The sequence below is a fragment of the Coenobita brevimanus genome, chromosome 73 (assembly GCF_032717465.1).
Source record: "Coenobita brevimanus isolate Jiangsu-jjx chromosome 73, ASM3271746v2, whole genome shotgun sequence".
NCBI lineage: Eukaryota > Metazoa > Arthropoda > Malacostraca > Decapoda > Coenobitidae > Coenobita > Coenobita brevimanus.
In genome coordinates this window covers 32,556,269-32,581,637 of record NC_137026.1, presented here as the reverse complement: position 1 = coordinate 32,581,637, position 25,369 = coordinate 32,556,269, and the positions used below count along the sequence as shown (strand labels likewise).

Below are 25,369 nucleotides of genomic sequence, written 5' to 3'. Positions count from 1 at the left end.
TTGTCATTCTCATCTGAACAAGAATATTTTTGGAGCTCCCTCCGCCTTTCCTCTAATACTGAAAGATTCTTGCACTGCTGAAGCTTACTTATACTACTAATTACATTAAAACTGGTGTCCTCATATGTCTTTCTTATTTCTCTGTATGCTTCCTTCTCATATCCTAAAGGCTCCCACGATTTTAATACTAAGTTGGTCATCACTCCTCTTTTAAACCAGTAAGTCTGTAAGGAGCACTTATGAAGACTAACTGTAGTCCGTGATAACAGTCTCATCACACGGCTATTGTTCGTTACGAGAGATGCAATAAACATTTTTGAATTACTGAACACTATGCTCAAGATAAACTAAATCAGTATATTTTATGCCGAGATATCATAACATAAACAAAACTGCTATACTCTATGCTCAGAATTTACATGACTGCAAAATTCATCTGAAAAATCATATATTATAAATGCTAAGGCAACTTGGAAAGTCTCCTTCAAATCTGAAAGTTCCCAGGCATGAGTTCTATGAAGCTTTTGGACACAAAAGGCTTTAAAATACAGAGGTTACTTAGAATTGATGTCCCCTTCAAATTTATAAGTTTCAAGTACAGGCAAGATCTCTTTTAAGCTTTTGAACATAAAGGCTCCGTCATATTCAAGACCAGAGTCCTCACACTCCTTCTGACAATTAGCTGACACTAGGATGCTATTCCACCCACATGATTTGGCACCTAAATAGTCCTTCTTCAGGTCATCTCCAATATGTAATGCTGCTGATGGATCCACATGGCTGCCTGCAAGAGTCAGAGCCCCTTGGAATATTCTTGGATCTGGTTTGGAGACTGGCAGAAAATGAGGTGAGAATAAAATCAAAGTAATGCCTGATTCCTAGCTGAACCAGAATCCCCTCCAATCGTTCATCAGTGTTTGAAATGATGCCAACTTTCACAGGATAGTTGGATATCTGTTCCAACAGCTGCACACTTCCATCCTGAAGTTCATATGCAGCTGCACTTGAAAAATGCTTGATGAGGTGGTTTCCCACTAGGTTTAATGTGGCTTCATCAGCAATGCAGTTAGCTCCTTTGAATGTACCTGACACCAGAGACAGCCACCACTTCTGCCACCCAAGGCCTTCTGAACCGAAATTGGGCGATTCTTGTTCTAATTTCTTGAAAGTCAGTCTGCAAAAAATTATTAAACATAAGTACAAGTATGGATTTCAGGGGGGGGGGGCACCCTACTTTCTGCAGACAAATGATTAATATTATAGCATTGTTATTTACTAAAATATCGGCAATGAATATCTTGTATAAATGTTATTATATAATCATTTCAATGAAAGGAGAGATTTGGTAATACTGTTTGAAACATATGATAATGAGTTAGCATGAATTCAAACTTGCAGCAATTCTGCCACGAATCATGCACCTCCTTTCCCACAGCACTGATTCCGGTCCTGTAAGTGGAGCATCTCTACATATATGAAACACTCCAATTACTGAAACTTTATAAAAACAAATGGAATCTAATACCACTATAATAATCCTTGTAACCGTAAAAAATTTTATGATTCCTTATAAAGTTGTTTTTATGTCAGACAGCTATGAACATTTTTTGTGCTTTTATCTCAACAACCATGAACTTGAAACAACTATAAGTTAGACACGATGCATGTTCAACTTACAGTTGTTTCACATAAAGTAGCATTTTGCCTGCATATATCCTCGACTTTAAGTGATGTCTGACTGTATCACTTTTCTTGCAAAATCGTTTTCGTTTTTAAAGGCTCCAACATGCTTGCATGTGTCGGCCTTGGTCACCTAATGGCAGCTCTCCATGCTGCACGATCCATTGCAGCCTCCCTGTTCAGTCCCTTAACCCTGAGGTCACAATGACCTCGTCCCATGTCTTTCTCAGTCTACCCCTCATAACCCCACCCCCAATATTAACACTTCTCACCTTCCTCACCCAATTATCATCCCCCATCCTCTCCACATGTCCAAACCATCTCAATCTACCTCTCCTCATCACAACACCAATACACTCCAGTCCCATCCTACCACATAGCTCTTCCATTGTAAACCCAGCCCCTCCAGGCCTTGGACGCAGGGACGCACTGCACATCCACCTAATCATTGTCATTTCTGTACGTCTGAGCAGGTGAATATCTTCCACCTTCACTGCCCAGGTCTCACTACCATACAGCATTACACTCCTAACACATGCTGCATACAAAGACCCCTTAGCACGTAGGGAGAGTCCTCTCAATGTCAGGAGAGGCAGGAGCTCCCTGAACTTCTTCCAACCACTTCTCACCCTAGCCTCAGAGCTAGCTCCAGCCCCACCTCCAGCACACAACATGTCTTCCAAATAACAAAACTCTTCCACACACTCAAGAGACTCACCAGCAAAATCCTTTCACGTCTGACAATCTCCACCTGTTCACCCCGACATGCCTTACACATAAAATCAGCATTATATCGCAGTCTACCTCTGATACCACTACATCTCTTATGCACCCATTTATCACACACACTGCACAAGATGGAATTACTTCCCACGCCCTTGTGGCAAACTGCACATGGCCACTCTCCCTCATCTTTGACAGCACCGCCACCAATCCTAGATATCATCATTTTTGTTTTATCTGCATTTACCCTTAAACCCTTGTGCCCCACACCATCTCTCCACTTCCTAAACCTTTCCTCCGCCTCCCTTTCGTTCTCTGCAATCAACACCAAATCATCAGCATACAACAACTCCCACGGGAGTCCGTTTCTAAAGTCACATGAAAGGGCTTCAAGTACCATGATAAACAACATGGGACTCAAGACTGACCCCTGATGCACACCAACATTCACGGAAAACTCATCACTCAAATCTCCATTCACTCTTACTTGGGTGTGATCACCCACATACATAGCCATAACCACCCTAACCAGCCACTCCTCCAAGCCAAGCTTTCTCATTGCCCACTTCACCACCTCTCTAGGGACTCTGTCAAAGGCCTTTTCCAAATCAACAAAAACAAAATAAAGATCTCTTCTCCTACCAATATATTTTTCCTGAAGCTGTCGAACAATGAATATAGCATCAGTGGTCCCCCTACCTGGCATAAACCCAAACTGCATCTCATCAATATTCACTCTTTCTCTAATCATACCTCCTAAAACTCTCACCATTACCTTCATTATCTGATCTAAAAGCTTTATACCTCTATAATTTCCTCTTTCCAGGTCATCACCCTTCCCTTTATACACATTTACAATTACAACTCTTCAGCCAATCATCTGGGACAACACACTCATAAATAATCCTATTTATCAGGTCAGTGACTAAACTCACCCCTATATCGCCTGAGGCCTTCAGCATTTCGGCAGTCAACCCAGACACACCTGCTGCCTTCCCCACCCTCATCCTGCCTATTGCCTCACTCCCAGTAGCAGTATCAATCAAAGGCCAAGGGCCAGACACTGGATCTGCTGGCTCCAAACCTTCCCTGTCCCAGTCAAACTCCTCATTCAACAACCGGTTATAATGCTCTCTCCATGCATCTTTAATATCCTCACTGTTCACCACTACCCTTCCTTCATCATTCTTCACACACTGCTCACCTATAATATCATGATTATCCCTCTTCACTTGACCTGCCACCCTAAATGAAAAGTGAAAAGTAAAAAAGCAAACAAATGAAACAGCCAGCCATATAAAACCTTGAAATGCAAGCTCATAATTCATATCTAATAATACTGTACTCACTGCTACTCATAGATACAAGCAGTGCACTCTGGGAGCCAAAAGACTGACATATGAGGGCAAAGATGTAAAAATAGACTCCTATGGCTTTCTGGTTGCAAAGGCAGCGTTACCACCTACAACTGACTGGAAATATTATCTTCATCTTGTCACTGTCATATTGTCATAATCATATCACCACAGCCAACATCATAGCATCATCAACATATCACCATCATAATCATCAGCACCACTATCATCATTATCCTGACCCTTATTCTTATTAAAATATACCAGGAAAGAGAAAGCATAAAAATGGGCAGCACTTCCTGTGAAATGAGCCACATATTCACATAGCATTCAAACTCCCTATTGTCACTGCACTTCAAAGACCAAGCATCATCAACTGTAAAAAATATCCTCATCCTCATCATCCGGACCTCCTTTCCCACCCTAGGGCAGGGTGAGAGTAAGTATAATACAGTACAAAATTCTGTAATTCACAGAGGACTCAAGATAGAATAAGCACATCAAAGAGTTGGCTTAAAAACATGAATTACTACACTAAACATTACATAAGGAAGTACAGTACAATATAACATACCTAAAGGCTTTATTAAGGCTTTGCACATCAGGGTTTAAACCATACAGTTTCCCAATGGCTGCATACTGCTCGACTGGAAGCTTCCGGAACCTGTTAACAAAAACATGGATATTAGCAAGACAATAGTGTAACTAACTGTCAAAGCAAACATCCAAACATTACTCTACACTGGGATACTCTCAAGAAGAGAGAGAGAATCTTTGAGCTGCCTTACACGACTAAGATTCATTTGAATTCGACTGTCTCGTGAATAACAGCAATCTGATATATAGCATAGGGGCCAAAGAGAAAGATGACCATTCAGAGAAGGATGACAAATAAATTGCACTTACTTGAGAATGGTGTTAGTGGCATCAAGTGTTATAAGTCGTAGCATCACATTCAAGCAACCTGAAAGCAAATGTAAAGAGAATTAAAAAATTATGGAGTGACCAACAAACAATCTATACCTACGAGGCAGCATTAAAGACCAACAAAAACTATAACAGCAGAATACTGGTTTTCTGAAGAGCAAGAGAATCTGGACATATAGGCATGAAATCCTCTGTCCCGGGAACTCCTAAATAGGTAAATAAGTGAAACAAATAACAAGTTTGGTTACTACAGCAAAAAAAAAAAAAAAAGGCTACTAGAACCAGAATTTCTTCAGTAAACATTGTAACCTATATATATACTGTAAATGCAATAACCTTTCTTCAACAGCTACAAATTAACCCCTTTAGTTCAAGGTGAACTGAAGGGTGCATGGAAGTAAAAAAAAGTCGCTGCACGATAGTACAGTATTGTGATACCAACTCTATATGGAAGTGAGGCTTGGACCTTGTTGGAAGGACACAAGTCAAGAGTGAGAGCAGTGGAAATGAGTTACATGAGAGGGGTGTGTGGAGCTGCATGGAAATACATACTGACAAATGAGGAAGTGAAGGAGCATTGTGGTGTGGATGTGATAGAAAGCAATAGGAAAAATACACTGAGGTGGTTTGGCCATGTGGAGAGGATGGAGAGAGAGAGCCTGATGAGGAGAGTGTATGAGAGTGAGGTGGAGGGGGGGAGAGGAAAGTGGAGGCCGAGGATGAGATGGAGGGATGAGCGGAGAGGTATATGAGAGATGGGGGCGCGAGCTGAGAGCAGGGCTGTGAAATGGCATTGGACAGGGTGACATGGAGGAAATTTGTTTGTGGCCACCCCTTACAGGATTGAGGTGTTGGGCAATAGTTAGATAGACAGACAGAAGTTAATCTTGTCAGTACTGGTATTGCTTTCTCTGAAACAGGCTACCGTACGCTGTGCTGAGTGGGTGGGCACTATATCAATCCGTGGTAGCTGAGTAGTTACCATCACTGACTGCAAAGCTGCCGGCCATTAGTGCCAGGGTCCAAATCCTGGTGCAGATAGGCCACCATATATGGAATATCCCGATTCAGGTGTCCAGCTGCCATTTGAGTCGTGTTAACTAAGTACCTAGGATAACATATAAGGAAGGTAACTGTGGTAACCTGGATGATACAGTGGCACTGCATCTCAGGATAAATGGGTGAATAACCCACCATTGGCTCAATGACCTAAGTTACGTAGATGATCACTGTGGCAAAACAACTCATGGTGCTTGTCCCCACCTTTCCTTTAACTAAGGCCCATGGTAAATTTTTAGAAGTAACCAACGTTTTCTTTTATTATTATTTTTATGGTTTCCAATGCAAAATACCGTGTTTTAATTAGTTTTGACCTTCATTTTTTGGGGAAAATCCCCTTTTTGTAATTTTGAGTAAGATTTCCAAAAATGGGTTTATCCCCCCAAATCAAGATCAAAATTAATTGAAAACACATTATTCTGCATTAAACTAACCTAACCTAATCTAACCTAACCTAGGGCCTGACACAGACCGAGTGCACATTCCTGCACCAGCCAATATGGCGCGACATTCATCCGCTACTGAGAGATAGCCTAACCTAAGCCACTATATGACGACCCCTACAAAATTAGCTCCCCCAACTCAAACTAGCCTTAAAAGGTAAGTCTTGGTTAGAATAGTTCAGGGACGTAATATAATGAAAATCAGTAACGTTGGTTACTTCTAAAGTTATACCCGGCCCACTATTTCTAAAACAAAGTGGTTAGGATTATTGCGGCCATAATTAAACACACTCACAGACTATGACTGTGGCACTTACAGTACAGAGCTTTTATACATATAATGAAAGCTAGAGTTGTTGGGTTAGGTTTAGTTAGGTTAATGCTGCAACAATTCAGCTTACACTGCTAGAATTTAGCGATTGTTTGGTGATTCGGTCAGGTTAGGTTAGGCTAAGGCTGCCATAATCGTAGTCCGTGAGTGTAGGTTACAGCTGCCGTAACTGTAGTCCGTGAGTGTATACTTGGGGCTGCCGTAATCCTAACCACGCCCTTTCTAAAAATGTTCAAAGCTACTGAACTGCCAGCACAATCATAATCTCTCCACCCATCTGAAAAGAAAACTTTACAGTAAATGAGAGGCTGAAGAAACAGAGCTAACTCATTTTAGCATTGGACTGGCCTTATTACAACCAGCAGCGACATTACTTCAATAAATAAATGACACTGGGGGAATGTGCCCTATACTACAAATACCTTTCGCCGGTGTTTTCCCTGTAAACACAACGATATCAAGTCGATCCGGCCCCAAGGTCAATCCGTCCTCAGTCGTTCTTTCCCAGGTAACTTAAACTAATCTAACTTAACATAGCTCAGTCTAACCTGGGCTAACCTGATGCCTAAAATAAACTAACCTAACCTAATCTAATCCAACATAACCTAACTAGGACGGTTTTGAGGCGGACGGGTATTGGACCCGGATATTTCTGTTGCCCACCAAAACATTGACGTTTCTCCAGAATCTCCACCAAGCTGTTCCCCATCAACAAGTACGATGCATAATCTGGGGCCAACTTCACTACAAAAGATTCTTCACTTTCTTTTTTAGTCTTTAGTTTACGAAAGAGTGGGTAGGTGGAGAATGTGCAAACTCCTTTGTCTGTCAGCATTTCTGCCACTGTCCTTAACAATAACGTTATTCTAAGCCAAATATAGGCAAAGTTCTATATTTCTTGAAGGGAGTAACCAAGCCAAAAGAAGGAATAAATGCACGAACTTTTTCTTTTATTTTTGTCATATTTGCTGAATTCACAAAGAGCAGCTCATTTCTCACCGTTCATAAAAATGACCATGTTCTAGGCTAAAAAATGGGGAAAGTTAACTCTTGAAGGAAGGGACCTAATCACAGACTTTGCACTTCCCACAGGGATGTGGGAAGTTTCAATGGGTGGAGACTGCATGAGACAGAACTGTGTAATATTTGATTCAGAAGAAGCCATGGTAAAATAAACTAACAAATCCTAATACCCTGGGTGGAACCATGTCATAATTATTGCATTTTACTAGTAGCAAGAGCGCGGAATGTTATTATCGCTTCAGATCCGGTGAGTGCCTACTGCCTTGTTTGTCACTGTTGGTTTTTATAAGGTCCCTCGCACCAAATCTGTCACAAATACAATTCCAGAACGATCTTAACGGCATATCTGGACAAGTTCTGAATCACTGAGATCATTGAGAACGTTTTATATTTCGATCATTATGGTTGTGTTTAAGTCATACACCAACTTATAAGCCTCATGACACCACAATCAGATTTAGCTAGGTCGCCTACTTATGACGCAAAATAAGCACTTATGGCAAATCATAACAACCTATGATGGATTCCTAAGGCTTTATAGCAGAAATCCACCATTTTGTAGGTTTACGGCGAAATCATGGACGTCCCCGTGTGATAGCTGCCTTAGTATGACTGCACCTGACTATACGCTTTTTTTTTTTTTTTTTTTTAACTCTAACGGCCCAGATTTTCGTCCTTTTTCATCATATTTCACGTACCTCAGTGGCGAAAAATGACAGTGCTATGGCCTTTTCATATAGCACTTCGTGACTGCCATCATATTCTAGGGTTAATCTCCTGTTACAAGTCAGCATTCAAGAGGGAGAGACGGTAATTTTAGGCATTCGCCACGGCAAGGCAGAATTCCTTTGTAGGTGCACTAGACTACCCTAGACAGACATGGGGAAGCATCCACACCTCTTTATCCACGTTCCCTCGCCTAACCAGAGATAAGGGAAGGGCTGAGGAATAAAACGGAGACAGTGGGGGAAAAGGGTAAGTTTTTCTTTCATTCCTTCAGCAAAGTCGCCTGTTCCTCTTCCCTCTCTCACTCCAAGCGTTGCAATGGGAGAGGGAGGGGGAACAAGCGCTTTACATATTTAGAAGGGGAAAGATTTTTCTCCCCCTCCCTTTCCAGGAGGAAGGTCGCCCGTTCATCCTCCCCCTTCCTTTTAAGTACAGTGGGATTCCCTCTCGATCCCCCAAAGAAGGGGAGAGAAAAGAAATCATCACCCTTAAATACGAGAAGGTGAATTAGTGCGAACCTTTGCGGGGGTTCATTTTGTTTGTCTTTTTTAACAGCCAGGGTTTCCTATTCTCCTTTGCCCTCCCTTCTGCCTCCTTCCTCCTCCTCGCCGCTTCTGCCTGTCGACGCTTGTTTTCTCTCTTCTTACGGTCCACTTCTTTCTGCTTTCGTTTCAGTTCTCGTAAGCTTTCCTCGGCGGCCGTCTCCTTTATCACCGAGTGCCACCCTGGCATGAGCTCCCTGCCGTTCCTTTCCTCCTCCACTCTCCTCCGTTCATCCGCCTCCATCATCTTCCATTTCAACTCCTCGTCCCTCCTTCTCTCCGTCTCCTCTTTCCTCTTTTTCCTCTCCTTGTGTCTCATCGAATCGTTCCTGACCCTGGCGGGGCCGAAGTTAGGAGGCTTAGGAAGGGATCACTGGGAGGGGGCAGATGATAGGGCGGAGGTCAAGGATGGGATGGAGGAGGCTGTGATCGTGGAGGACAGGATGGAAGACTGGATGGAGGAAGTGATAGGGTGTTTAGGAGCCTCTAGGATCGTGGATGAGGTTTTGGATGGGGAGGGAGTTAAAAGGGTTGGGGAAGAGGACTTGTAACAGATTGTATTGGGGGTTGAGGGGGTCAGAGATGAAAACTAGTACGAGACAAGGGCGGGAGGCTTCCTCACTTTCAGGGAGTGCCTTTTCGCACACTGCCGCGCCAGGAGTCTATCACAAAGGGCGCAAAACTTCTTCCCCATTTTCATTTCTATTGGGCTGTACTCCCCCCGGGCTCCCCAGGATTTTGTTCCCCCCCTCCCCGGTGCTACACTTCGTACCCGAGTTCTCCCCCTCACTTCGACATCCAACATTGAGTGAGACTTGTAATTTGCATCATTAACCTATTGTGCTCAAACTTTACTTTCTTCCTCATGACCCTTCCATCACCCCTTCCCTACTGGATGAAATCAGAGAATAATTATTAGTTTTAGTGTGGCCGGAACTATTCTTACGGGGTCGGAATAGTGTGGCCGTGAGAGTAGTTCCTGTTTGAATGGTTAAGTTGTGATTACGCTATGAATCAACCTCCCCACTTTTCCAGATTCCTGGATCCGGCCCTGAGTCATTGAAGTGAAGGGGTTAATAAAGGCTGGTAACTAACTTCCCCAGTTCTATATTCTCTCTCTCTCTCTCTCTCCGAAAGTCACGAGGAAAATTATCAACACATTTTTCTATACATTTTACAGGAAAGACACGGAGAGAATAATGTACAAACTTCCTATGTTTAGCTTTTCCTGCGGTTGAAAATCTTAAGTTACGAGAGAGGATTGGTCGTAAGAGTTTCTGTGCATCCCGTGGTTATAATTTTTACTGTACAGTAGTTCTTTCACCTCAACTTGTCCCAGATTTTCGTTCTATTGCAGCTTATTTCACGTAGCGCGGTGGCGGGAAAAGGCGGTGCTACGACTATGCATCCTTTTCATAACACTTCGTTGTGACTAGGAGATATTCTATTACTATCTTGTCACTGTTCAAGATGGAGGGATAGCAGTAGACAGCTCCCCTACCCTGACGAACTATGATCATGTGCCAAAAAAGGCCTTGGTCTTCCTTCAGGAAAATCTGTTTCCCTTGAGTTTTGTCACCAGAGAGCTTTCTTGTGATGTTGGGGAACGTCTTCTGTCTTCATTTTGTCAGGGAATTTGACTGTCGGCTGATCTGTCTCCAGGCCTTCCTTTTGAAAAATTTTGTACGCCTTTCTCCCCACGTCATGAGTTTTGAGGTCATCTGCAATATCTTTTAGGATCACGACCCCCATTGGCGAGTTGATCAGCTCCGTATGCCCTTGTCTGAGTGGATTTTGAAAGCTGTTCTCCATGTTACACAGTTACTTGAACATTAGCATTTTCTTTCCCATTAATATCACCTGGTTTGCCTCTTATGTCTTTTCAGCATCGACATAGATTACATGAATAGCACAACAACATAGTAACAGGGCAGAATCAGAATAAACTTGTAAGGAGGATGTGTCAGGGAGTTTCCTTAACCGTACAAGAATACCGCTGTGTCTGGCCCTTATTCCTATTGGGTAAGGAAGCCCCTTAACACCTCTCCTTTAAGCGATTTACTTTTGGATATGGGTGGTTAATGCCCTTTTGTACGTTATTTATGCAGAGTATATTGGAGTAATTTATGCAACAGAAGAGGACAGTAAGGTATATTAAGCAATGTAAATCGCTTAGGAAAAGTGTTACGGGAGTTTCGTTAACCGAATGGCGGCCAGACACAAAGGGCTCCATTCTTCTGTCTCAACCTCGGTCTCCTCTTCCTCGTCTTCCCCTTCATCTTACCCACAGTCTCTCATTGACAAACATAAGTTAAAAATACGTCAGCCATGTTTAGAAGTAAAAAAAAAAAAAAATGACCTGAAGGTAGCGAGGATAATATTTAAGCCGTTGTAGAGAAAATGATTACGCAAATAAGGAAATATCTGGCATCTTTTTGCCTTCCTCCCGCAGATGACGTGGCGTACCATACAGATCAAAACACGTAACCTGTACTTGTAACAATATTAATGCCGTGAAGCGTCATTAATTACGATATATTAAATATGTAAGTAATGCTTACCAGGAAATGAGTATTTGTGCAGCGTTAGAGTATTTATAGACGAAAGATCAAGTGGGACAAACAAAAGTAGTTTACACCAACAATCGCCATGTGACTGCAATGATGCCAAATGTACCAAGCCAATGTCAAGTAATGTATGCTTGAAATAACCTAAATACCATTGAATATCATTAACTATACGTATAAAACAATCAGTACTGGATCCCAATCAATTGATTAGGTAACTGACCAGCGTAATATAGTTAAAGATGCGAGAGATAAGAGATATTGACACCATTGTCCAACCTCACTCTCGTGGCCCGTACTCCCTGTCTCTTATGCGCCGCTAGTGATAATGGGAAGGTGCGGTGATTTACTTCCGTTATTTCTACCGTAATTTAACAACCTGCAGGCCTAACTGGCGACTCTAACGATCCTGGAAGGAGTGGAGGGTGACGAAGTGGCGGAAGAAAGGTATTTTGAGAGTTATTGAGGTTGTTATTGTACTAAATGTCACGGGGTTTAAAAGGACATGCTTCCCCTCCTCCTCCTCTCCCGTAGACAAAGCGGCGACCATGCAGTTTAAATTCCTTCAGTCCCTAACCTCTTATTTATTTTAGTTTTTGATCTCCAGATTTTTTTTTTAACCTAATAATGAATTTAGTGTGTGTTTTTTTGTAATGGCTATATCTAAGCCATAAGTTATAAAAATCATTCCTGTCAACTGCCCAGCTATGTACCCTCCCTACCAACCTACCTACCTATCTGTCTAACCACTCCCCAACCTCCCTCCCTCCCTTCCTACCTACCTACCTACTCCTTCCTACCTACCCTTCTTCCTTCCTTCCTTTCTTGCCTACCTTCCTATTTTTTTTTCCTTCCTTTCTTACGTACTTACCAACCTGACCTATCTGCCTACCCACCTACCTACCTTCCTTCTATCCATCTTTCTTTCCTTACTTGCCTACCTACCTACCCACCTTCTTTCCTTCCTTACCCACCTGCTGCCTGCCTACCTGCCTACCTTCTGTCCTTTGTTACCTTCCTACCTATCTACCTACTTACCTACCTATCTACCTACTTTCCTACCTACCTTCCCACCTGCCTACATACCTGCCTACTTATCCTCCTTGCCTTATCTACCTGCCTACCTACCTACATTCCTATTTATCTACCAACTTACCTACCTACCTGTCTACTTTCTGTCTTCCTACATATCAACATACCTACCTACCTACCTGCCTACTTACCTACCTACCATCCTTGTTTCCTTCCTTCGTTCCTGAACACTTTCCTTCTTGCTTGACTGACTTCATTCCCTTCTTCCTTCCTTCTTTCCCGACGTTCATTTTTTCCCCTCCTTCCCTCCTTCCTTCCTACCTAACATTCCTGCCTACATACCAACTTACCTTCCTGCTACCTACCTACCTACCTTCTTTCCTACCTTCCTTCTTTCCATACCTCTCTACCTACCTTCTTTCCTTCTTTCCATACCCCTCTACCTACCTTCTTTCCTTCTTTCCATACCTACCTACTTTCCTGTCGTTCCTTCCTTCCTTCTTTCCATACCTACCTACCTACCTACCTTCTTTCCTTCTTTCCATACCTACCTACGTTCCTGTCGTTCCCTCCTTTCCTTTCTCTCCTTTTTTTTTTCTTCCTGCCGTTCCATTCTTTCCTACCTCCTTGCTTGCTTGCTTCCTTCTTTCCTGCCGTTCCATTCTTTCCTACCTCCTTACTTGCTTGCTTCCTTCCTGACATTCCATTCCCTCCTCCCTCATTCGTTCTTCCTTCTCTTCCTTTCTTCCCTCCTTACCTACTGACCCACCTACCTTCCTTCCTTCCATCCTTCCTTCCTTCCTTCCTGTCCACTTTCCTTCCTATCCTTCCTTCCTTTTCTGTCTTTCCTTCCATTCCCTCCTACCTTCCTTACTGTCTCCTTACAACTTTACCTTCCTTCGTTTCTTCCTCTTCCTTCCTTCCTGCTTTTTTCTTCTTTCCCTTCTTCTTTCCTTCCTTTCTTCTCTCTCTCTCCTTCCCTCTTTCCTTCCCTTCTTCTTGACCTCATATTTGCCGTCATTCCTTACTTCCTTCTCTTACCTTCCTTCTTTCTATTTTCCTTCCTCCCTCTCCTCGTTCGTTTGTCTTCCTTCCTTCCCCTCTGCGTTCCATTCCTACTTCCCTCCCTTCCCTTCTTCCGTGTTTCTTTCAGTCTTGTCGTCCTTCCTTCCTTCCTTCCCTCCATCCTACCTTTTTTCCTTCTCTCCTTCCCTCCATCCTTTCTTGATTCCTTCCTTCTTTTCCGACCCTCCTTCCTTCATTCCAAGCTTCCTTCCGTCTTTCCTTCCTTCCTGTTCCTGACCTTTCTTGCCTCTTCTTTAATGACTTCCTTCCTTCTTTAATTCGTGACTTTCTTCATTGATTCATCCTTGACCTCCCTCCCTCCCTCCCTCCCTTCCTTCCTTCCTTCCTTGCTTCTTTCCTTCCTTCCTTTCTTCCTTATTTCCTTCCTTACGTCCTTACATTCTTCTTTTTCCTAAATTTCCTTTCATCCTTACTTCCTTTCATTCCTCCTCCTCTCAACTTACCCTCTTTTCCTTGCATGCTCTCCTTCTTTCCAAACCTTCCTTCCATCCTTTCTTATATGCTTGCTTACTTACCTTTATCGTTCCTTCCTTCCTTCCCTACTGATTTCTCTCCATTTATTTCTTTCCTTCCTTCCTTCCATCCTACATTTTCCTCCCTCCCTCCCTCCCTCTGGCTGGGTTTGGTGGGGTGCAGTGGGGTAATGGTGGGGTGGGGTGGGGTGGGGTGGGGTGGGGTTGGGTGGGGTGTAGTGGGGTAATGGTGGGGTTGGGTGGGGTGTAGTGGGGTAATGATGGGGTTGGGTGATGTGTGGTGAGGTAATGGTGGGGTTGGGTAAGGTGCAGTGAGGTAATGGTGAGGTTTGGTGGGGTGTGGTGGGGTAATGTTGGGGTTGGGTGGGGTGTAGTTGGGTAATGGTGGTGTTGGGTGAGATGTAGTGGGGTAATGGTGGGGTTGGGTGGGGTGCAGTGGGGTTGGGTGGGGGTGGAGTGGGGTTGGTTGGGGTGAAGTGGGGTAATGGTGGGGTTTAGTGTGGTGTAGTGGGGTAATGGTTGGGTTGGGTGGGGTGCAGTGGGGTTGGGTGGGGTGGAGTGGGGTAATGGTGGGATTGGGTGGGGTGGAGTGGGGTAATGGTGGGATTGGGTGGGGTGTAGTGGGATAATGGTGGGGTTGGGTGGGGTGTAGTGGGGTTCTAGCTGGGTTAGATGGGGTGTAGTGGGGTAAAGGTGGGGTTGGGTGAGGTGTAATGGGGTACCGGCGAAACCAACCCCACCATCCCAGAAATTTCCCCAATCCAACCCGTCCAGCCCCCCCATACCCCACTGCACTTGACCTAACTCCACCATTACCCCACCCCACCCCACCCACGACGCCTCTTACCCCAAACCACCTCACCCAACCCCGCCCTACCCTAGCCAACCCCACTTACACCTACCGTTGTCTCTCTCTACCATACGCAACCCCACCCTAGCCTCACTGTAATATATCCATGCCCACCATTATTCCACTACACCCCATCCAATCCCACGATTTCCCCATTGCACCCCGGTCAACCTCACCATTTCCCCATTGCATCCCATTCCAACCCCACTACACCCCATCCAACCTCTGCCTTACCCCATTGTACCCCACCTAAAATTATTATTTATTATTATTACTGATAAGTTGTAGTAGTAGTAGTAGTAGAGGTAGTAGTAGTAGTAGTACCTACTACGCAATTTCCGTTTTATTGTCGGAAACTCCATACGATTTTATTATACTGAATTTTCGAACATGTAAGGTTAGCTGTAGCCTTAATAAATCCCCTAAATAAATCCTTCCTGATTATAATCGTTTGGTAGAAGGAAGAATACAAAAGAGTACAAAGGAATGCACAGCAACAGACCTTTTGGTCCTTTCGAGGCTCTTTGTTACAGAGTAGACTATGACTACGATGTCTAGTTCAATATGCTGAAGGACACGGATAGTAAAGCAAGAAGGCTCCCCCCACCTCCAAACCCTCCAGGAAAAAGTGAGAAGGACCACCATGCAGCATGGAAAAACTGACTTGAAAATTTCATAGAAAAGACAAAAGGAAAAGTTACATTTTATAATACTGTATAAGCTGCCAGTTTGAATGACCTGAAAGAGAAAGCAATAAAGTAAAATGAGTAATCAAATTAATAAATAAGGCATGACATTATGTACGGGTACGTTGAGCTAATGGGGCGTTTGTAGACGCAGTGTGGAAATTGCTCAGAGTGGAGGTTTTGGGGTGGTGCGGCAGCCTTGCCTGGCGCTTTTAAGGTAAGCAGCAGTCAGTTATCACCCCAGCTCCGTTCACTCCATTGTGACAAGGAACTTTCCCATGGTACACAAGTTACCTCCTGAAGCAATGACCCCTGATACATTAAAAAGAAATCCCGATGGTGGTCACAACCAACAGAGACCCTCAGTGACCCACAGCCATCACAGGTCGAAAGTAAGGGTGATCGTTAGCTCAGGGCTAACCGTGCAGATCCTAGTCTGTGCTTATACTTCTTTATATGCATTTAATGACTGCATTTAATGATGTGGCGCGACGGTATGTACGGGTAAGTTAAGTTTACGTGTTGTCTTGTAAACACCAAGGACAATAAGACTACCTTATTGGCCTTGGTAGACATGAGGGGAATGGATTCCTCGTAGCTGGTGAAGTAAGTCTATTATAGATACGACTCTGTTGAAGGTGAAGTATTTTGCTTCATGGTATTGGAAATGCTTTTCCATAATTTTGTAGCCATTACATCAGAGAAATGTGTTATTCAGGAGTGAGCATACTTACAGCTGGGGGTCAGATAACAGATACTTATCCAAGGGATTTTAAAAGTACTGTAACACAGTTTACTGCATTTGTGAGGAATTTGTTCCATATATTTACAACTCTGTTAAGGAAGAAATGCTTAGCTTCATGTGACTGAAATCGCTTACCAAAAATCTTATGACAATTTCCTCTAGTATAGTTTGAGCGATCAACTGTGTACGTCACCCGGTATGGTGGGGTTAAAAAAAAAAAAAAAGAAAGAAAAGAAAACGTATGTTTTCAAATGTATTGAATCTAGAACTCCGTAGATGGCAGGATGTGGAGAGGCCCGTAATTTTCAACATTTTTTTTTTTTTTTTTTGGGGGGGGGAGGGGGTGCTAGGCCAAATGTATATACCTCCGTCCTACAAACTTTAAAGTAAATCGAAGCGCTTAAGTTTGCAAACACGCCGATAATTTTCAGTTTGATTCTACCTGAAAGCTGATGTTTAATGAGGCATGTATATTTAGTGATGGAGGTGGGTGTTTGGATTAAAGGCATCACTTATGCCAATCTGAATTTTCAACTCAAACTGTGACTACTGTAAGTTTAATAATTTGGCTAAAATACCCGCTGCCGCCGGACCACCCACCCGGCCACCCCCCACCCCACCACCAAGCCACTACCACACCGCCACCCCAGGAGGACACCACGGCGGGGCTATTGACCCGGAACAAGAGGGTCACCGGGACACCCCTGTTCTGAGTCCCTCTTCCCCGCAACTGTCCCAACACCAAGTAAGCGGAAAGAGGCAACGACCCTGCGAGCGGGGCAGCCTTCACCACGTTCGGGGTGGGGCTGATCCAGAGTCAGTCCCAGGCAACACCGCGGTACGGCCACTGTACGTACCGGGGAAGGAGCGGTCACTGTACACCCTGTTATGGTGGGTGTTTTTAGTCCGACTTCTCGTTCTAAGAACACCAGCGACTGAGCGGGGTCCTCTTTCCGGACCGGAAGTAAAGCACCCACAGAGGAACAGGACATAAAAACCAGGCAGTATACCTTAACACATCTATTGTCTTAATTCCTACTCCGTTACAATATAAAACAGAGAGGTATTGGATATACAGTAGACAGGGACACAGAGTTAGCCTTTAACTCCAAGATTTACAGTTACACTTGAGACACAGTATTCTGCATGTACACTTAGGTAGTTAGTTATAATATCGCGATACCCTTATTTCGTCTTTAGGCAGAATTAGTGTTATATAAATTTAGTCCGATGCACTGGAGACGAACAGGGCCAAGAGTCAGTGGGGTGAATGCTACTATAACTAGACAGGGTGCGGATCGCGACACTTGATGGAGTCACTTAGTCGCGACGGCACTTATTCACAGACTTTTGATTCTTCCGCGCACCCTAGTCTTGGTTCACGATTGCTATAAGTTCTCTTATCTGGGACTCAGGCTATCTTCTATTCTCCCGGGTATCGGGCTTTAGTAGGTTAGTGGTAACTTTCACTGGTATTATTCTGGTCCTCACTTTGTCACTGTTCACTCTTATCTTCCCGTCTTTACTGTTCATGACACAAGGGGCATTAACGTCATTATTTACCCGTGTTTCCCAGGTATAATTCACTATGGTGTCTGGGCGTGAGGGGGGAGCCCCTAGGGGGAGCCTTCCTGCAGAGGGCAATACACTGCCTGCAGAGGAGTCACTGCCCGGGTCCTGGTCGTCGGTAGAGTACAGGGAGGCCCACCTGTCTGGGGGCCTCAACCTGAGAGGAGGCCCTCGTACTGGAGCCTCGTTGGTGGGGTGCAGGGAGGCCCTCCGGTCTGGGGGCCTCGACCTGAGAGGTGGCCCTCGGGACTGGGGTCAAACAGCTGTAGGAGGCGGGCCTGTCGCCTCTGGCTCCGTGGGAAGAGAGAGCCTGGGTTGCCTTCACCTAGAGGCTGCTGGTCAGGCCTGGGGGTCCTAGGACTGCGGTCGCCTGTAGGGGGAGGCGCCGACAGGGGTGAGCTGCGGCACTGTCTCCGTCAGGTGTCCGGCAGGAGCAGGGATCTCCCAGGGATAGGCAGTAGGACCCGGATCGGGCCACACCACCATTCTGGCAACACCTCCGAGGCAACACTCCTGGATGGTGACAAAGGGCATCCCACGCAGCCGAGAGGGTAAGGGTCGGCCACGCAAGGGACTGCCTGCATCAGGAGGGCCTTCAGAGCCACGAATAAAGGGCATACAGTGGCTGCACCTTTCCCGTCATGTATAGTGGCCGTGAGTGCAGTTTTGTGACTCCTAGGGCTCGCAGCTGAAGGGCGTACAGTGGCTGTGCTGCTCCCGAAGGAGGAAAAGGCAGGAGAAGGGTACATGGAGTCCGTGCCCTCTCCAGTACGTACTGAGGCCGTAGCCTTGGGTCTGCTTACCCTGGTACGTACCGCGGCCGTAGCCGTGAGCTTACCCGCCCTAGGAGAAGCAACTGAAGGGCGTACAGTGGCCGTTCCTTCCCCGTCACGTACAGTGGCCATGAACGCAGTGTTGCTCCCGAAGGAGAGAAAAGCAGAAGAGGGGTGCACAGAGGCCGCGCCCTCTCCAGTACGTACTGAGGCCGTAGCCAAGGATCCCCTTACCCTGGTACGTACTTTGGCCATAGCCGGGAGCTTGTCTACCCTTAGAGTAGCAACTGAAGGGCGTACAGTGGCCATTCCTTCCCTGTCACGTACAGTGGCCGTGAACGCAGTGTTGCTCCCGTAGGAGAGAAAAGCAGAAGAGGGGTGCACAGAGGCCGCGCCCTCTCCAGTACGTACTGAGGCCGTAGCCGAGGGTCCCCTTACCCTTGTACGTACTTTGGCTGTAGCCTTGGGCCTTCCTGCCCTTGGGGAGGTAACTGAAGGGCGTACAGTGGCCGCTCCTTCCCAGTCACGTACAGTGGCCGTGAACGCGGTGTCACCTGGGACTGAATCTTGTTCAGTCCCACCCCGATTCTGGTGACGGCTGTCCTGCTCGCAGGGTCGTTGCCTCTTCCCGCTTACCTAGTGATGGGGTAGTTGCGGGGAAGAGGGACTCAGGACAGTAGTGTCCCGGTGACCCTCTTGTTCTGGGTCACTAGCCCCACCATGGTGTCCTCCTGGGGTGGTGGTGTGGTAGCGGCTTGGTGGTGGGGTGGGGGGTGGCAGGGTGGGTGGTCGGGCGGCGGCGGGTATTTTACGCCCTTCAGTTGTTTCCCCCTGTGACACCGCCATCATGGCCACCGTACGTGAAGGGGGAGGGAGTGGCCACCGTACGCCCCTCAGTCACCACCACCTCTGGGGACAGCCTCGGGGTGTTAGTTATTGAACGCGCCCCGACTGGCAGAGAAAGGAATAGTGGAACCGCGATCACGGCCACCGTACGTGACGGGGAGGGAGTGGCCACTGTACGCCCCTCATCCACTATTACCTCCTACTACGGGAGTAATGCCTCAGTTACTTCCCGAAGGGCAGGCAGGCCCATGGCTACGGCCTTAGTACGTACAAGGATAGATAGACCCTCGGCTACGGCCTTAGTACGTACCAGAGAGGGCACTGCCCCTGTGCACCCCTCTCCTGCCTTTTCCTCCTGCGGGAGTAACACCGCGTTCACGGCCACCGTACGTGACGGGGAGGGAGCGGCCACCGTACGCCCTTCAGTTACTTCCCGACAGGTGGGCGGGCACACGGCTACGGCCGCAGTGTGTGCAAGGGTAAGTAGACCCTCGGCTACGGCCTCAGCACGCACTGGAGAGGGCGCTGCCCCTGTTCACCCCTCTCCAGCCTTTTCCTCCTTCCCCGTACGTGACGGGGAAGGAGCGGCCACCGTACGCCCTTCAGCTGCGACCCCTAGGAGTCACGGAACCATGTTCACGGCCACCGTACGTGACAGGGAGGGAGTGGCCACTGTACGCCCCTCATTCATGACTCTGAAGGCCCTCCCGGAGCAGGAGGTCCCTTGCGCGGCCGACCCTTCCTCTCGGCTGCGTGGGACGCCCTTTGTCTCCCAACAGGAGCAGTTCCCCGGAGGTGCTGTCGGAGTGGTGGCGTGGCCAGTCCAAGCCCTACCACCTACCCCTGGGAGGTCCCTGTCCCTGACGGACACCCGACGGAGGCGACGCCGCAGTTCACCCCTGACGGCGCTTCTTCCCGTAGGCGGCCGCAGTACCCGGACTCCCTGGTCTGGCCAGCAGCCCCCAGGCCCAGACAACCCAGGCTCTCTTTCTCCTCAGAGCCAGAGGCACCAGGCCCGCCTCCTGCAGCTGTTCGGCCCTTCATTCATTTAGAAAGGCTCCAACAAGATTGCATGTGTTGGCCTTGGTCACACAATGGTGGCTCTCAACACTGATTTCTGGCTGTCATTCTTTCAGTCCTTTATCCCTGAGGCCATACTCTTTGATCTTGCCCCAAGTCTTTTTCAGTCTGCCTCTCACAACTCTATCCTAAGTACAGTATTTACCTTAAGTACCAGAAAATAGATACCAGTAGGAGATAACGAAACTACACCATTCACAACTCACCCTCCACACCCAGTTGTCCTGTATCCACTCTACCCACCTCTTCCTTTTTTCCTCCACTGCTCTCTTAACCTCTTCATCCCTCCATCCCTTAACTTTCTTCTTTGTTATTACTCTTGCCACACCACACACCACTTCAGCATCCCTATATGCATTCCATGTGTTGTCCAGATCCATTTCATTCCAATTCACTAATTCTAACTCCTCCCCTACTTTGGCCCTGTATTCATATGCCATTTCTCTGATCCTCAGCTTCTCGACTTTCAGTATCTCTCCCTGACTCCTCCTCTCTCTCTTGGTCTACCTCACTCCTCTCAGCTTAATCTTGCATACAGCAATCATATGATCTGACAAACTTCCACATCGTCCTCTCACTGCCCTCATATCAGCAAAACTTCCCGGCATCGATTTCTCTACGAGCACATAATCAAGCAGGCTCCTTTCAACATGATCCCCATTCCCTCTATACTACGTATATTTATGTGCATCTTTGTTTTAAATGAGAGTTACAAATGCATAACCTCCTTTCCTGACACATGCCCTTCAGGTGCTTCCCATTATCACTCTATCCTGGTACTCCACTACTACCCATTATATCATTCACAGGACCAGTCATCTACTCTCCCATTCAAATCACCTATTACAAACACTTTATAATTCCTGGGCATTTCTCCTACTGCTACATCCAGCTCATCCCAGAACCTGTCTTTCTCTGTCTCACTCCTGTCATCACAAGGTGCATATGCTACAATCTCTGCTACTTTCACCTCAAACTTGAACATGACATACATACATCTCAAGCTGACACATTTGTAGTCTCTCATTCCACTCTATCACATTTCATTCATCAACAAATCAAATCCTTCCTTGCATCTTCCTTGCCCATTCATGCCCGACCTTACACATTTTACACCCTCCCATTCCTCCACTTCACACCCTTTCATCTTATTTCACACAATGTCATCTCAGCATATCTCGCACTCTTGAACACATTCACTACTTACACCCTCTTGCTCTCCTCAGTCACACCTCTCACATTCCATATGGCCATGCGAATCTGTCCATTTGGTTAGGGCCCTGGGCAGGTATTGGGCCCTCCAAGGCTCTCCAGAATGTCTGCCATGATTTAGTGATTTTAGATGGAGGAATCTGGGGGACACTTGACACGGCCAAAAACCCTGGTTATGTGGTTACCACCCAGTGTAGTAAATGGTTTCCTGAGAAATATTTCCTAAGCTGAATAAAACTATCTGGCAGTAGTAAGAATACAATGGAGTCATTATCATACTAAAAGTTATTACTTTCACACAGTATTTAACTCTACAACACAAATTAAATAATATTCTTTAGCATATGAATCAGTCACAACAGGCCAAACATATTTAATAAATTAGGAGGAAAGTACAGAATTAAATTAATGACTCATCATTATATACTTTTCATGATAGGAAATAATTAACAAGTATACCTTTATATCCAGGGTCTATTAAGAAATAATTTACAAGTATACCTTTACAAACAATGTCTATTCAGACTTATCACAGGCATTGTCTAAGCTGCTGTGATTCAGAACAATGAGTTTTATATAACAGGAGAGACTGGCAAAAAAAAAAAAAAAAAAAAAAAAAAAAATTACTCCTCTGGCCAGGACTTGATCATCTCAGCCACAGGACACTACCCTATTTCCCTGGTAGCATGATGCCCTACAAGATAAGAAAACCTCCAGCCACCTCCTGGATTTGAATAATGGGATGTTTGTGTATAGCTTCCTCCAATCACGACTGTGTCACTGTACTACTGAGAAACAAATCGCAATAAACAATTGAATCATATAAATGATATCATGCTTCCTCTTAAGGAATTCCCATATTGAGGTTGGCCATCACATGGCTAATGCTTTCTATGGAATGGAAGCTAAACAAGATCCAAAACCAGCCAATCAATTCCCAACAGTTTCTGGATTCAAAACCAGCCAATCAATTCCCAACAGTTTCTGGATTTTGTTGGGATAATAGAAATCTAAGAAGTGCATTAACATCTGCAACTGTCTAAGTCTTTGCAGAGTCCTGTCTGAAAGGGATGATTGTGTGTGTGTGTGTGTGTGTGTGTGTGTGTGTGTGTGTGTGTGTGTGTGTGTGTGTGTGTGTGTTTTTTAATGCGTCCGACTTCTGGGCAAAGGCTTCACAGCCTGCTCTCAAGGCCCAGGTTTGTGGCCACATTTCACTCTTAGGGTAGTACCTCCCTAATGGTCACCATCCACCTACTAATAACAAATTACTATGCTACAATAAATAATAACCTGCTTAGTTGTGACACTAAAAACAGAGGATCATATTTTAAGTGGCTTTATAAATTTAATAACACCTCCTTCTTAGTGATACATTCTGTACATTACACCTCAGTATCTTCTATCATGTTACTGTTGTTGTTGTTGTTGTTCCTGCTTAACCCCAGATTGTCTGGCCAAGCAGATTTGTTGAATAGAGGTATGTAACCGCTTCTGTGAGGCCATCCTACATATACAGTATACAACATAGGGATCCAGCATCCCCTTGTGGCAGACAGTACCTCACCAGAGATATTCCAAGGGCCTTCCCACGGCAAGGTGCAAAGAAATATGAGGTTTGGCTCCCATGCAGACACTGCAGCTGCTCCACACAGGGTGCACAGTGCCACCACATGCAGCCTCCTTGCATTAATGTAAATTTTATTGATACTGACACAAAAATAAATATATAATTTAAAAAAAAAAATAACAAAGTGTACTATGCAAAACAAATTGCTAAGGAAGAGGTGCTACAAAGCCTCATATGCCACCTCAAATATGTTCCAGAGTCTTATGCTATGGAAGTCAGACATATGCCAGTAACTACAAATCAACCAGTGAAAGGAGATCAGAGCCTGTTGAAAACTGTAAAGCTACTTCATCATCTTTACTTAGCATGGCTGAAGATAATGCCCCAGTAACAATGCATAATAGATTAAGAATACATAGCTAGACGACATAAGATGTTTGTCAAACACCTGCAGCAGGAGGGCCAAATGCATGTTCACAAATTACAAAAACACACTCAGAAGCGGTATGGCAGTATCTAACATACCTTAATCCTAGCCGTGTGTCTGCCTGTGTGTGTACCGAAGCTGAAACTGGATAAAAGAGTGCAGTGAAACTCTGCAAGATGGTTGCAACTGGGTCACATATGGGCCCATTTCAATTTCATGCTGATTGATATTTTCTAAAGGGGTGCTTTGACCCCTAATAATTGTCCCCATTGGCTTTACATTACATGGAATGTATCTAGAGCAGGTTGTCTGATGCTGAAGAAGCTATTTATCAGTTTCAAGCAGCAGGAGGTGCAGTTGAAAACTGGCCCTCATTTGAAGTCAAATATCACACGAATTGTTTTCTTCAACATGATGTACATCGCTGGCATCAATACACAGTTCTGTGTGCAATGGCGCCCAAGTTACTGCAAGCAGATGCACTGTTTTTGAGCCACTTGTGTGTAACTGAAACAACTCCTCCAAGGTGGGGGGAAAACATGAATCACTGAACACCGGTCATCTCTCACAATTACGGAACTTGAAATTTAAATACTGTTTAAGAATATAATTTGCTTCTGTTCGAACTAGTGCAAAGTTGTACATTTGACTGTGTAAACATTCTCCATACATTCAGTCATTCTGCTGCAACTGCAAGATACTGAAACTGAACTTGTACTGGTATAGCTGCAAATGAATAGATTTGATGGCGAGGCCTGACAGCTCTGCACAAGAGCTAATGCATAGCAGCCCAGTAGGGCCGCAAAGCACTCGAATCACCTAGAAAAAGACAAGGATGGAGATGAGCTAGCAACAAGCCTGTCAAACAAATCTTTACAATTCTGTGTGTGTGTGTGTGTGTGTGTGTGTGTGTGTGTGTGTGTGTGTGTGTGTGTGTGTGTGTGTGTGTGAGCTCTCTCTATGGCAATGGTAGCAGTTAAGTTCCATTTTACTCCCTTCAAGATGTAGGGGTCCAGCAATAGGCTATAAAAGTCCAAGACATGGGCAGATGACCCAACAACTTCCCTCAATGACATTATATGATTGAAATGCCTCTAGTCACCTTTTGGGATTGTGGCTTTTGTGGTTAACATTCCAATTGGGTCATTCTAATCACTACACCACCAGGTTCTGTACAAAATACCTGATAATCATCATAGCACATGCCAAATTTCCTACAAGTGAATTAACAAACCTTATATGAATCAAGTGAACACTACTTATCCTCAACAATGACTAAAAACACTACATACAAATGATGTTTTTTTTTTTTTTTTCTTAAATAAGTGAAAAGTTAAAATGCTGATTAAAAAAAAAAAAAAAAAAAAAAAAAAACAGCATGAACATAAAATGGCTAAGATTGGTATCAATCATAAAGCCTCCACTGGATTAAACAGCAAAACATTAAGCAATTAGAAACAACCTGGCAATTTGTTCGACATAACTGCTTTACAATGAAACTCAAATTAGCCTATTATAGATTGTTTTTAGTTCATGTCAGAAGCACATTAACTCGTTCTGCCAGAGGACATTAAGAAACTCTTATAAGTAAAATTAATATCAGAAGCCCATTAACCCCTTCAGCCTGACATCTTCTCTAGTTTATTA

General features: G+C 45.0%; 1 pseudogene across 1 annotated transcript; it reads right to left on the bottom strand.

Moving 5' to 3' along the window:
- Nucleotides 1-554: 554 nt before the first annotated feature.
- Nucleotides 555-4,718, bottom strand: LOC145407400 (rhythmically expressed gene 2 protein-like; annotated as a pseudogene). The gene is made up of 3 exons (XR_013898724.1): nt 4,665-4,718; nt 4,333-4,422; nt 555-1,174 (listed from the first exon to the last, which is right to left on the bottom strand). The product of XR_013898724.1 is annotated as a rhythmically expressed gene 2 protein-like (transcript).
- Nucleotides 4,719-25,369: the final 20,651 nt, after the last annotated feature.